Source organism: Sorex fumeus, unplaced genomic scaffold, assembly GCF_029834395.1.
Source record: "Sorex fumeus unplaced genomic scaffold, SorFum_2.1 ptg000006l, whole genome shotgun sequence".
NCBI lineage: Eukaryota > Metazoa > Chordata > Mammalia > Eulipotyphla > Soricidae > Sorex > Sorex fumeus.
Genome location: NW_026606063.1, coordinates 20,390,622 through 20,403,547, shown reverse-complemented (window position 1 = coordinate 20,403,547; position 12,926 = coordinate 20,390,622).

The window sequence follows — 12,926 nt, the reverse complement described above, 5'->3', positions numbered from 1 at the left end:
TCCTGGTGCTGATCTCAGCTATTCTTGGGTATTAATCTCATACTTTGTTACTTTATATCCCCCAGATGAATGCAATCTTTCTATGTCTATCCCTCTCTTTCTGACTCATTTCGCTTAGCATGATACTTTCCATATTGTACCACTTGTATGTAAATTTCATGACTTCATCTTTTCTAAGAGCTACATAGTACTCCATTGTGTAGATGTACCAAAGTTTCTTTAACCAGTCATCTGTTCTTGGGCATTCAGGTTTCTTCCAGTTTCTGGCTATTGTAAAGAGGGCTGCAATGAACAAACAAGTGCAGATGTCACTTCGACTATACATTTTTGCCTCTCTGGGATATATTCCCAAGAGTGGTATTGCTGGGTCAAATGGGAGCTCAATTTCTAATTTTTTGAGAATCGTCCATACTGTTTTCCAGAAGGGCTGAACCAGTGGACATTCCCACCAACAGTGAAGGAGTGTCCCTTTCTCGCCACATCCACGCCAGCATCGGTTGCTTTTGTTCTTTTGAATGTGGGCCAGTCTCTGAGGTGTGAGATGGTATCTCATTGTGGTTTTGATCTGCATCTCCCTGATGATTAATGATGTAGAGCATTTTCTCATGTGCTTTTTTGCCATTCGGATTTCTTCTTTGAGAAAGTTTCTGTTCATTTCATTGCCCCATTTTTGGATGGGGTTGGATGTTTTCTTCTTGTGGAGTTTAACCAGTATTTTGTATATCCTGGATATCAACCCCTTGTCAGATGTGTATTCGGTGAATATCCTTTCCCATTCTGTAGACTGTCTTTGTATTTTGGTCACTGTTTCTTTGGAGGTGCAGAAGCTTCTTAGTTTAAGATAGTCCCATTTATCTATCTCTGTTTTCACTTGCTCGCCCAGTGGCGTGGCATCTTTGAAGATACCATTAGCTTCAATGTCATGGAGGGTTTTGCCAACTTTATCTTCAATGTACCTTATGGTTTCTGGTCTGATGTTGAGGTCTTTAATCCATTTTGATCTTACTTTTGTACATGGTGTTAGGCAGAGTTCTGAGCCTATTTTTTTGCATGTAGCCATCCAGTGATGCCAACACAATTTATTAAAGAGGCTTTCCTTACTCCACTTCACATTACTTGCACCTTTATCAAAGATTAGATGAGCATATGATTGAGGAGAGATGTCAGTGTATTCAACCCTGTTCCATTGGTCTGCAGTTCTGCCTTTGTTCCAGTACCATGCTGTTTTAATTATTACTGCTTTGTAGTACAGTTTGAAGTTCGGGAGGTTGATTCCTCCCATTTTCTTTTTCCCAAGAATTGCTTTAGCTATTCGTGGGGGCTTATTGTTCCATATAAATTTCAAGAGTGTTTGCTCCATTTCTTTGAAGAATGTCATGGGTATCCTTATAGGGATTGCATTGAATTTATACAATGCTTTCGGTAGTATTGCCATTTTGACAATGTTAAGTCTCCCGACCCATGAGCAGGGGATATCTTTCCATTTCCTCATGTCCTCTTTTATTTCCTGAAGTAGCGTTTTGTAGTTTTCTTTGTACAGGTCGTTTACTTCCTTAGTTAAGCTGATTCCTAGGTACTTGATTTTCTGGGGCACAATTGTGAACGGGATTGTTTTTTTCATGTTGCTTTCTTCTCTCTCACTGTTTGCGTATAGGAAAGCCATGGACTTTTGGGTATTGATTTTATAACCTGCAACTTTACTATACGAGTCTATTGTTTCTAAGAGTTTTTTGGTGGAAGTTATTGGGTTCTCTAAGTAGAGTATCATATCATCTGCGAATAGTGAGAGCTTGATTTCTTCCTTTCCTACCTGAATGCCCTTAATATCTTTTTCCTGCCTAATCGCTATTGCAAGTACTTCCAGTACTATATTGAACAGCAGTGGAGAGAGTGGGCATCCCTGTCTCGTCCCTGATCTTAGAGGGAAGGCTCTCAGTTTTTCCCCATTGAGGATGATGCTTGCTGTAGGCTTGTGGTAGATGGCTTTAATTATGTTGAGGAAGGTCCCCTCTATACCCATTTTCGCTAGGGTTTTCATCATAAAGGGGTGCTGGATCTTATCAAATGCTTTCTCTGCATCTATTGATATGATCATATGCTTTTTATCTTTTCTTTTGTTGATATGGTGGATTATGTTGATTGATTTCCAAATGTTGAACCATCCTTGCATCCCTGGGATGAATCCTACTTGGTCATGGTGTATGATCTTTTTGATGAGTAGTTGGATTCTATTTGCTAGTAGTTTGTTGAGGATCTTTGCATCTGTGTTCATCAGGGATATCGGCCTGTAATTCTCTTTCTTTGTGGTATCTCTGTCTGCTTTTGGTATCAGTGTGATATTTGCTTCGTAGAAACTGTTTGGAAGTGTTTTTGATATTTCAATTTCGTGGAAAAGCTTAAAGAGTATTGGGAGTAAGTCCTCTTTAAAGATTTGGAAGAATTCACTAGTGAATCCATCCGGGCCAGGACTTTTGTGCTTGGGGAGACTTTTTATTACCATTTCAATTTCCTTGATGGTGATAGGTCTGTTCAGGTATTCCAGGTCTTCTTGGTTCAGCCTTGGGAGTCTGTAGGAGTCTAGGAATTTATCCATTTCCTCGAGGTTTTGATGTTCCGTGGCATAAAGCTTCTCAAAGTACTCCCTGAGGATCCTCTGAATTTCTGTGCTTTCTGTTGTAATGACCCCCTTTTCATTTCTGATTCGGTTTATTAGGGTTTTCTCTCTCCCTTTCTTTGTGAGTTTTGCTAGAGGCTTATCGATCTTGTTAATTTTCTCAAAGAACCAGCTCTTGGTTTCATTGATCTTTCGGATTGTTTTTTGGGTTTCCATCTCGTTAATCTCTGCTCTGAGTTTTATTATTTCCTTTCTCCTGTTCGGGTTGTGCTCCTTTTTTTGGTCCTTCTCCAAGCTCTTAAGCTGTGAGGTTAGGTTACTTATGTGTGCTCGCTCCTCCTTCCTGAGGAATGCTTGTAGAGCTATAAACTTTCCTCTTAACACAGCCTTTGCTGTGTCCCATAAGTTTTGGTAACTCGTGTTCTCATTTTCATTCGTTTCTAGGAATCTTTTGATTTCCTCTTTGATTTCCTTTCTAATCCACTCGTTGTTCAATAGTGCACTGTTTAATTTCCAGGTGTTTGATTTAGTTTTCTGTTTTTGTGTGTGATTTACTTCTAATTTCAGCGCATTATGGTCTGAGAAGATTGTTGATACAATCTCTACCTTCTTAATTTTATGGAGGCATGTTTTGTGGCTCAGCATGTGGTCTATCTTGGAGAATGTTCCATGTACGCTTGAGAAGAATGTGTATTCAGCTTTTTGTGGATGAAGTGTCCTGTATATATCTACTAAGTCCCTTTCTTCCATTGTTTCCCTCAAATGAAGTATGTCCTTGCTAAGCTTGAGTCTGGTTGATCTATCAAGAGGTGACAAAGCAGTGTTGAAGTCTCCCACTAGTATTGTGTTGCTATTGATGTCTTTTTCCAAATCTATGAGTAGTTGTTTTAAGTACTTTGCTGGTCTCTCATTAGGTGCATATACATTTATTATTGTAAGTTCTTCCTGTTGTACAGATCCTCTGATCAATAAGTAATGGCCTTCACTGTCTCTTATGACCTTCCTCACTCTGAAATCAATGTGGTCTGATATAAGGATGGCTACCCCAGCTTTTTTATGGGAGCTGTTTGCCTGTAGGATTGTTTTCCAGCCTTTGACTCTGAGTCTGTGTTTGCTTTGACTATTGAGATGCGTTTCTTGCAGGCAGCAGAATGTTGGGTTCAATTTTCTAATCCATCCTGCCACTCTATGTCTTTTAATTGGTGCGTTTAGCCCATTGACATTGAGAGAGATTATTGTTATGGGATTTTGTCCCATTGTTATGTTAAAATTGGGTGTATTTGAGGGGCCTTTCTTGCCTTAAAGTAGCCCATTTAGTTGTTCTTGTAACCATGGTTTTGAGTCTATGAAGTTCCTGAGCTGTTGTTTGTCTGTGAAACTGTGTGTTGTTCCTTCTATTATGAATGAGAGTCTTGCTGGGAAAAGTATTTTGGGGGAGGCATTTATTTCATTGAGTTTTTTTACTATGTCCCACCACTGTTTTCGGGCCATGAGGGTTTCATCAGAAAAATCAGCTGTGAATTTTAAGGATGCTCCTTTGTAAGAGATTTCTTTCTTCGATCTTGCTGCTTTCAGAATTTTGTCTCTGTCTAAGGTTTTGGTCATTTTGATCAGAATGTGTCTTGGGGTATTTTTATTCGGATTTCTTCTAGCTGGTACCCTTCGGGCCTCCTGAATGTGGTCACAAGTTTTCTTCAGCTCTGGAAATGTTGTAGCAATGATGTCTTTGACAGTTTCTTCTTCATCGAGGTTTTCTTCCTGTCCCTCTGGGACTCCAATAATTCTTATGTTACCCCTCTTGGCTTCATCACGATCTTCTCTTGCCATCTGTTCCCGAATTGTGAGTCTCTTTTCCATTTTCTGCTCTTTTCGGGAGAGTCTCTGAACTTCATCTTCGAGCTCACTGATTCTGTACTCAGCCGCTGTTACTCTGCTGCTGAGGCCTTCCACTGAGCTTTTCAATTCGCCTACGAGATTTTTCAGGTCTGACATTTCTGATTGCATTTTCCTCATTTCTGCCTTCAGATCCTCTTGTCTTCTATTGGCATTGGTTTCCATTGTTTCTTTTAATTCCCTAAGCATCCTAAGTAGCTCCCTTCTAAATTCCTTGTCAGAGAGGTTGTCTAACACTACAGTACTGTTGGTGTCATCTGGGCTAGACTCTTCAATATGAATGTTTGGTGGGCTTTTGCGTTGCTTTACCATTGTGAGAGGTGTGGTTTAGTCCTTCACGTTCAGTGTTACTATTCTGCTTGATTTGCAGTGTGAGTTAAGATAGGCTTATGAGTTATTGGCAACTGTATTTCTAGTGGCTGAGCTAAAATAGAGAAGTTTCCATCTAAGAAGTTAGCTTATGGTTCCTATGGCATATGTAGTGGGAAAATATTTCGCGGCCGCGTTAGCGGCCGCGGCTCCGGAAAGAGTCCCTGGCACTGGGCGAGGAATTGGGAATGTCTCCTGTTTGGAATTGGAGCCGTTCAGCTTTGTTGCCCAGAGCTGGGCCTCTGTGCCCGTCCCACGCGGCTCAGGGGTTGAAAACCGGCTGTCTCGGGGCTGTTTCTAGCTGCGCGTGCCCAGAGAGGAACCCAGGCCCTTGGGGGCGGGCTGTACCTGTTGGAATTGGAGCCGTTCAGCTTTGTTGCCCAGAGCTGGGCCTCTGTGCCCGTCCCACGCGGCTCAGGGGTTGAAAACCGGCTGTCTCGGGGCTGTTTCTAGCTGCGCGTGCCCAGAGAGGAACCCAGGCCCTTGGGGGCGGGCTGTACCTGTTGGAATTGGAGCCGTTCAGCTTTGTTGCCCAGAGCTGGGCCTCTGTGCCCGTCCCACGCGGCTCAGGGGTTGAAAACCGGCTGTCTCGGGGCTGTTTCTAGCTGCGCGTGCCCAGAGAGGAACCCAGGCCCTTGGGGGCGGGCTGTACCTGTTGGAATTGGAGCCGTTCAGCTTTGTTGCCCAGAGCTGGGCCTCTGTGCCCGTCCCACGCGGCTCAGGGGTTGAAAACCGGCTGTCTCGGGGCTGTTTCTAGCTGCGCGTGCCCAGAGAGGAACCCAGGCCCTTGGGGGCGGGCTGTACCTGTTGGAATTGGAGCCGTTCAGCTTTGTTGCCCAGAGCTGGGCCTCTGTGCCCGTCCCACGCGGCTCAGGGGTTGAAAACCGGCTGTCTCGGGGCTGTTTCTAGCTGCGCGTGCCCAGAGAGGAACCCGGGCCCTTGGGGGCGGGCTGTACCTGTTGGAATTGGAGCCGTTCAGCTTTGTTGCCCAGAGCTGGGCCTCTGTGCCCGTCCCACGCGGCTCAGGGGTTGAAAACCGGCTGTCTCGGGGCTGTTTCTAGCTGCGCGTGCCCAGAGAGGAACCCAGGCCCTTGGGGGCGGGCTGTACCTGTTGGAATTGGAGCCGTTCAGCTTTGTTGCCCAGAGCTGGGCCTCTGTGCCCGTCCCACGCGGCTCAGGGGTTGAAAACCGGCTGTCTCGGGGCTGTTTCTAGCTGCGCGTGCCCAGAGAGGAACCCAGGCCCTTGGGGGCGGGCTGTACCTGTTGGAATTGGAGCCGTTCAGCTTTGTTGCCCAGAGCTGGGCCTCTGTGCCCGTCCCACGCGGCTCAGGGGTTGAAAACCGGCTGTCTCGGGGCTGTTTCTAGCTGCGCGTGCCCAGAGAGGAACCCAGGCCCTTGGGGGCGGGCTGTACCTGTTGGAATTGGAGCCGTTCAGCTTTGTTGCCCAGAGCTGGGCCTCTGTGCCCGTCCCACGCGGCTCAGGGGTTGAAAACCGGCTGTCTCGGGGCTGTTTCTAGCTGCGCGTGCCCAGAGAGGAACCCAGGCCCTTGGGGGCGGGCTGTACCTGTTGGAATTGGAGCCGTTCAGCTTTGTTGCCCAGAGCTGGGCCTCTGTGCCCGTCCCACGCGGCTCAGGGGTTGAAAACCGGCTGTCTCGGGGCTGTTTCTAGCTGCGCGTGCCCAGAGAGGAACCCGGGCCCTTGGGGGCGGGCTGTACCTGTTGGAATTGGAGCCGTTCAGCTTTGTTGCCCAGAGCTGGGCCTCTGTGCCCGTCCCACGCGGCTCAGGGGTTGAAAACCGGCTGTCTCGGGGCTGTTTCTAGCTGCGCGTGCCCAGAGAGGAACCCGGGCCCTTGGGGGCGGGCTGTACCTGTTGGAATTGGAGCCGTTCAGCTTTGTTGCCCAGAGCTGGGCCTCTGTGCCCGTCCCACGCGGCTCAGGGGTTGAAAACCGGCTGTCTCGGGGCTGTTTCTAGCTGCGCGTGCCCAGAGAGGAACCCAGGCCCTTGGGGGCGGGCTGTACCTGTTGGAATTGGAGCCGTTCAGCTTTGTTGCCCAGAGCTGGGCCTCTGTGCCCGTCCCACGCGGCTCAGGGGTTGAAAACCGGCTGTCTCGGGGCTGTTTCTAGCTGCGCGTGCCCAGAGAGGAACCCAGGCCCTTGGGGGCGGGCTGTACCTGTTGGAATTGGAGCCGTTCAGCTTTGTTGCCCAGAGCTGGGCCTCTGTGCCCGTCCCACGCGGCTCAGGGGTTGAAAACCGGCTGTCTCGGGGCTGTTTCTAGCTGCGCGTGCCCAGAGAGGAACCCAGGCCCTTGGGGGCGGGCTGTACCTGTTGGAATTGGAGCCGTTCAGCTTTGTTGCCCAGAGCTGGGCCTCTGTGCCCGTCCCACGCGGCTCAGGGGTTGAAAACCGGCTGTCTCGGGGCTGTTTCTAGCTGCGCGTGCCCAGAGAGGAACCCAGGCCCTTGGGGGCGGGCTGTACCTGTTGGAATTGGAGCCGTTCAGCTTTGTTGCCCAGAGCTGGGCCTCTGTGCCCGTCCCACGCGGCTCAGGGGTTGAAAACCGGCTGTCTCGGGGCTGTTTCTAGCTGCGCGTGCCCAGAGAGGAACCCAGGCCCTTGGGGGCGGGCTGTACCTGTTGGAATTGGAGCCGTTCAGCTTTGTTGCCCAGAGCTGGGCCTCTGTGCCCGTCCCACGCGGCTCAGGGGTTGAAAACCGGCTGTCTCGGGGCTGTTTCTAGCTGCGCGTGCCCAGAGAGGAACCCGGGCCCTTGGGGGCGGGCTGTACCTGTTGGAATTGGAGCCGTTCAGCTTTGTTGCCCAGAGCTGGGCCTCTGTGCCCGTCCCACGCGGCTCAGGGGTTGAAAACCGGCTGTCTCGGGGCTGTTTCTAGCTGCGCGTGCCCAGAGAGGAACCCGGGCCCTTGGGGGCGGGCTGTACCTGTTGGAATTGGAGCCGTTCAGCTTTGTTGCCCAGAGCTGGGCCTCTGTGCCCGTCCCACGCGGCTCAGGGGTTGAAAACCGGCTGTCTCGGGGCTGTTTCTAGCTGCGCGTGCCCAGAGAGGAACCCGGGCCCTTGGGGGCGGGCTGTACCTGTTGGAATTGGAGCCGTTCAGCTTTGTTGCCCAGAGCTGGGCCTCTGTGCCCGTCCCACGCGGCTCAGGGGTTGAAAACCGGCTGTCTCGGGGCTGTTTCTAGCTGCGCGTGCCCAGAGAGGAACCCAGGCCCTTGGGGGCGGGCTGTACCTGTTGGAATTGGAGCCGTTCAGCTTTGTTGCCCAGAGCTGGGCCTCTGTGCCCGTCCCACGCGGCTCAGGGGTTGAAAACCGGCTGTCTCGGGGCTGTTTCTAGCTGCGCGTGCCCAGAGAGGAACCCAGGCCCTTGGGGGCGGGCTGTACCTGTTGGAATTGGAGCCGTTCAGCTTTGTTGCCCAGAGCTGGGCCTCTGTGCCCGTCCCACGCGGCTCAGGGGTTGAAAACCGGCTGTCTCGGGGCTGTTTCTAGCTGCGCGTGCCCAGAGAGGAACCCAGGCCCTTGGGGGCGGGCTGTACCTGTTGGAATTGGAGCCGTTCAGCTTTGTTGCCCAGAGCTGGGCCTCTGTGCCCGTCCCACGCGGCTCAGGGGTTGAAAACCGGCTGTCTCGGGGCTGTTTCTAGCTGCGCGTGCCCAGAGAGGAACCCAGGCCCTTGGGGGCGGGCTGTACCTGTTGGAATTGGAGCCGTTCAGCTTTGTTGCCCAGAGCTGGGCCTCTGTGCCCGTCCCACGCGGCTCAGGGGTTGAAAACCGGCTGTCTCGGGGCTGTTTCTAGCTGCGCGTGCCCAGAGAGGAACCCAGGCCCTTGGGGGCGGGCTGTACCTGTTGGAATTGGAGCCGTTCAGCTTTGTTGCCCAGAGCTGGGCCTCTGTGCCCGTCCCACGCGGCTCAGGGGTTGAAAACCGGCTGTCTCGGGGCTGTTTCTAGCTGCGCGTGCCCAGAGAGGAACCCAGGCCCTTGGGGGCGGGCTGTACCTGTTGGAATTGGAGCCGTTCAGCTTTGTTGCCCAGAGCTGGGCCTCTGTGCCCGTCCCACGCGGCTCAGGGGTTGAAAACCGGCTGTCTCGGGGCTGTTTCTAGCTGCGCGTGCCCAGAGAGGAACCCGGGCCCTTGGGGGCGGGCTGTACCTGTTGGAATTGGAGCCGTTCAGCTTTGTTGCCCAGAGCTGGGCCTCTGTGCCCGTCCCACGCGGCTCAGGGGTTGAAAACCGGCTGTCTCGGGGCTGTTTCTAGCTGCGCGTGCCCAGAGAGGAACCCGGGCCCTTGGGGGCGGGCTGTACCTGTTGGAATTGGAGCCGTTCAGCTTTGTTGCCCAGAGCTGGGCCTCTGTGCCCGTCCCACGCGGCTCAGGGGTTGAAAACCGGCTGTCTCGGGGCTGTTTCTAGCTGCGCGTGCCCAGAGAGGAACCCGGGCCCTTGGGGGCGGGCTGTACCTGTTGGAATTGGAGCCGTTCAGCTTTGTTGCCCAGAGCTGGGCCTCTGTGCCCGTCCCACGCGGCTCAGGGGTTGAAAACCGGCTGTCTCGGGGCTGTTTCTAGCTGCGCGTGCCCAGAGAGGAACCCAGGCCCTTGGGGGCGGGCTGTACCTGTTGGAATTGGAGCCGTTCAGCTTTGTTGCCCAGAGCTGGGCCTCTGTGCCCGTCCCACGCTGCTCAGGGGTTGAAAACCGGCTGTCTCGGGGCTGTTTCTAGCTGCGCGTGCCCAGAGAGGAACCCAGGCCCTTGGGGGCGGGCTGTACCTGTTGGAATTGGAGCCGTTCAGCTTTGTTGCCCAGAGCTGGGCCTCTGTGCCCGTCCCACGCGGCTCAGGGGTTGAAAACCGGCTGTCTCGGGGCTGTTTCTAGCTGCGCGTGCCCAGAGAGGAACCCGGGCCCTTGGGGGCGGGCTGTACCTGTTGGAATTGGAGCCGTTCAGCTTTGTTGCTCAGAGCTGGGCCTCTGTGCCCGTCCCACGCGGCTCAGGGGTTGAAAACCGGCTGTCTCGGGGCTGTTTCTAGCTGCGCGTGCCCAGAGAGGAACCCGGGCCCTTGGGGGCGGGCTGTACCTGTTGGAATTGGAGCCGTTCAGCTTTGTTGCCCAGAGCTGGGCCTCTGTGCCCGTCCCACGCGGCTCAGGGGTTGAAAACCGGCTGTCTCGGGGCTGTTTCTAGCTGCGCGTGCCCAGAGAGGAACCCAGGCCCTTGGGGGCGGGCTGTACCTGTTGGAATTGGAGCCGTTCAGCTTTGTTGCCCAGAGCTGGGCCTCTGTGCCCGTCCCACGCGGCTCAGGGGTTGAAAACCGGCTGTCTCGGGGCTGTTTCTAGCTGCGCGTGCCCAGAGAGGAACCCGGGCCCTTGGGGGCGGGCTGTACCTGTTGGAATTCCATGTTGCTTTCTTCTCTCTCACTGTTTGCGTATAGGAAAGCCATGGACTTTTGGGTATTGATTTTATAACCTGCAACTTTACTATACGAGTCTATTGTTTCTAGGAGTCTATTGTTTCTAGGAGTTTTTTGAAGTTATTGGGTTCTCTAAGTAGAGTATCATATCATCTGCGAATAGTGAGAGCTTGATTTCTTCCTTTCCTACCTGAATGCCCTTAATATCTTTTTCCTGCCTAATCGCTATTGCAAGTACTTCCAGTACTATATTGAACAGCAGTGGAGAGAGTGGGCATCCCTGTCTCGTCCCTGATCTTAGAGGGAAGGCTCTCAGTTTTTCCCCATTGAGGATGATGCTTGCTGTAGGCTTGTGGTAGATGGCTTTAATTATGTTGAGGAAGGTCCCCTCTATACGCATTTTGGCTAGGGTTTTCATCATAAAGGGGTGCTGGATCTTATCAAATGCTTTCTCTGCATCTATTGATATGATCATATGCTTTTTATCTTTTCTTTTGTTGATATGGTGGATTATGTTGATTGATTTCCGAATGTTAAACCATCCTTGCATCCCTGGGATGAATCCTACTTGGTCATGGTGTATGATCTTTTTGATGAGTAGTTGGATTCTATTTGCTAGTAGTTTGTTGAGGATCTTTGCATCTGTGTTCATCAGGGATATTGGCCTGTAATTCTCTTTCTTTGTGGTATCTCTGTCTGCTTTTGGTATCAGTGTGATATTTGCTTCGTAGAAACTGTCCATAAAAAAGCTGGGGTAGCCATCCTTATATCAGACCACATCGATTTCAGAGTGAGGAAGGTCATAAGAGACAGTGAAGGCCATTTCTTATTGATCAGAGGATCTGTACAACAGGAAGAACTTACAATAATAAATGTATATGCACCTAATGAGAGACCAGCAAAGTACTTAAAACAACTACTCATAGATTTGGAAAAAGACATCAATAGCAACACAATACTAGTGGGAGACTTCAACACTGCTTTGTCACCTCTTGATAGATCAACCAGACTCAAGCTTAGCAAGGACATACTTCATTTGAGGGAAACAATGGAAGAAAGGGACTTAGTAGATATATACAGGACACTTCATCCACAAAAAGCTGAATACACATTCTTCTCAAGCGTACATGGAACATTCTCCAAGATAGACCACATGCTGAGCCACAAAACATGCCTCCATAAAATTAAGAAGGTAAAGATTGTATCAACAATCTTCTCAGACCATAATGCGCTGAAATTAGAAGTAAATCACACACAAAAACAGAAAACTAAATCAAACACCTGGAAATTAAACAGCGCACTATTGAACAACGAGTGGATTAGACAGGAAATCAAAGAGGAAATCAAAAGATTCCTAGAAACGAATGAAAATGAGAACACGAGTTACCAAAACTTATGGGACACAGCAAAGGCTGTGTTAAGAGGAAAGTTTATAGCTCTACAAGCATTCCTCAGGAAGGAGGAGCGAGCACACATAAGTAACCTAACCTCACAGCTTAAGAGCTTGGCGAAGGACCAAAAAAAGGAGCACAACCCGAACAGGAGAAAGGAAATAATAAAACTCAGAGCAGAGATTAACGAGATGGAAACCCAAAAAACAATCCGAAAGATCAATGAAACCAAGAGCTGGTTCTTCGAGAAAATTAACAAGATCGATAAGCCTCTAGCAAAACTCACAAAGAAAGGGAGAGAGAAAACCCTAATAAACCGAATCAGAAATGAAAAGGGGGTCATTACAACAGAAAGCACAGAAATTCAGAGGATCCTCAGGGAGTACTTTGAGAAGCTTTATGCCACGGAACATCAAAACCTCGAGGAAATGGATAAATTCCTAGACTCCTACAGACTCCCAAGGCTGAATCAAGAAGACCTGGAATACCTGAACAGACCTATCACCATCAAGGAAATTGAAATGGTAATAAAAAGTCTCCCCAATGATTGCCCTGCCACAGAGACGGGGGGATGGGGGGATGGGGGTGGGAGGGATATTATCCATGGTGGTGGAAAATGGGCACTGGTGGAGGGATGGGTATCTGATCATTGTATAATTGAAACCAAAGCACAAAAAATTGTAAATCTACAACTTTAAAAAAAAATAAAATACAATAAAGGGAAAAAAAAAAGTCTCCCCAAGCACAAAAGTCCTGGCCCGGATGGATTCACTAGTGAATTCTTCCAAATCTTTAAAGAGGACTTACTCCCGATGCTCTTTAAGCTTTTCCACGAAATTGAAATAGGGCCTTAACTTTGACAAAGATCTCTAGGCCATGAGTTAAGGAAGTATCTTTGCCAGTATTTTCTATCTTTCTGAATCAGTCAGGAACTTCTGAAAGTTTCCTCTGATTCAATTCCACTGGGTAGATTTTATTTTCCCTAGGGAGCTATTTTTCGATTTATTGTTCTACAAGCACATTGATGATCTTTCCTCCAGGGGAACAAAGGATTAATAGGGATGCAGTCAGAGATATTGCTATGTATAACATAGTAAGTGGTACAATGGACTCCAGGCATCTTCCTATTACAGGAGCAGCAGGGCATGTCAGGGTACTGAGGGACTGAAGAATGAGTGATGTTGCTTATTTTATTTTATTTTTTATTTTTCATTTTTTTATTTGTGAGACATCATGAGGTACAGTTGTAGACTTACAAATTTTGTGCT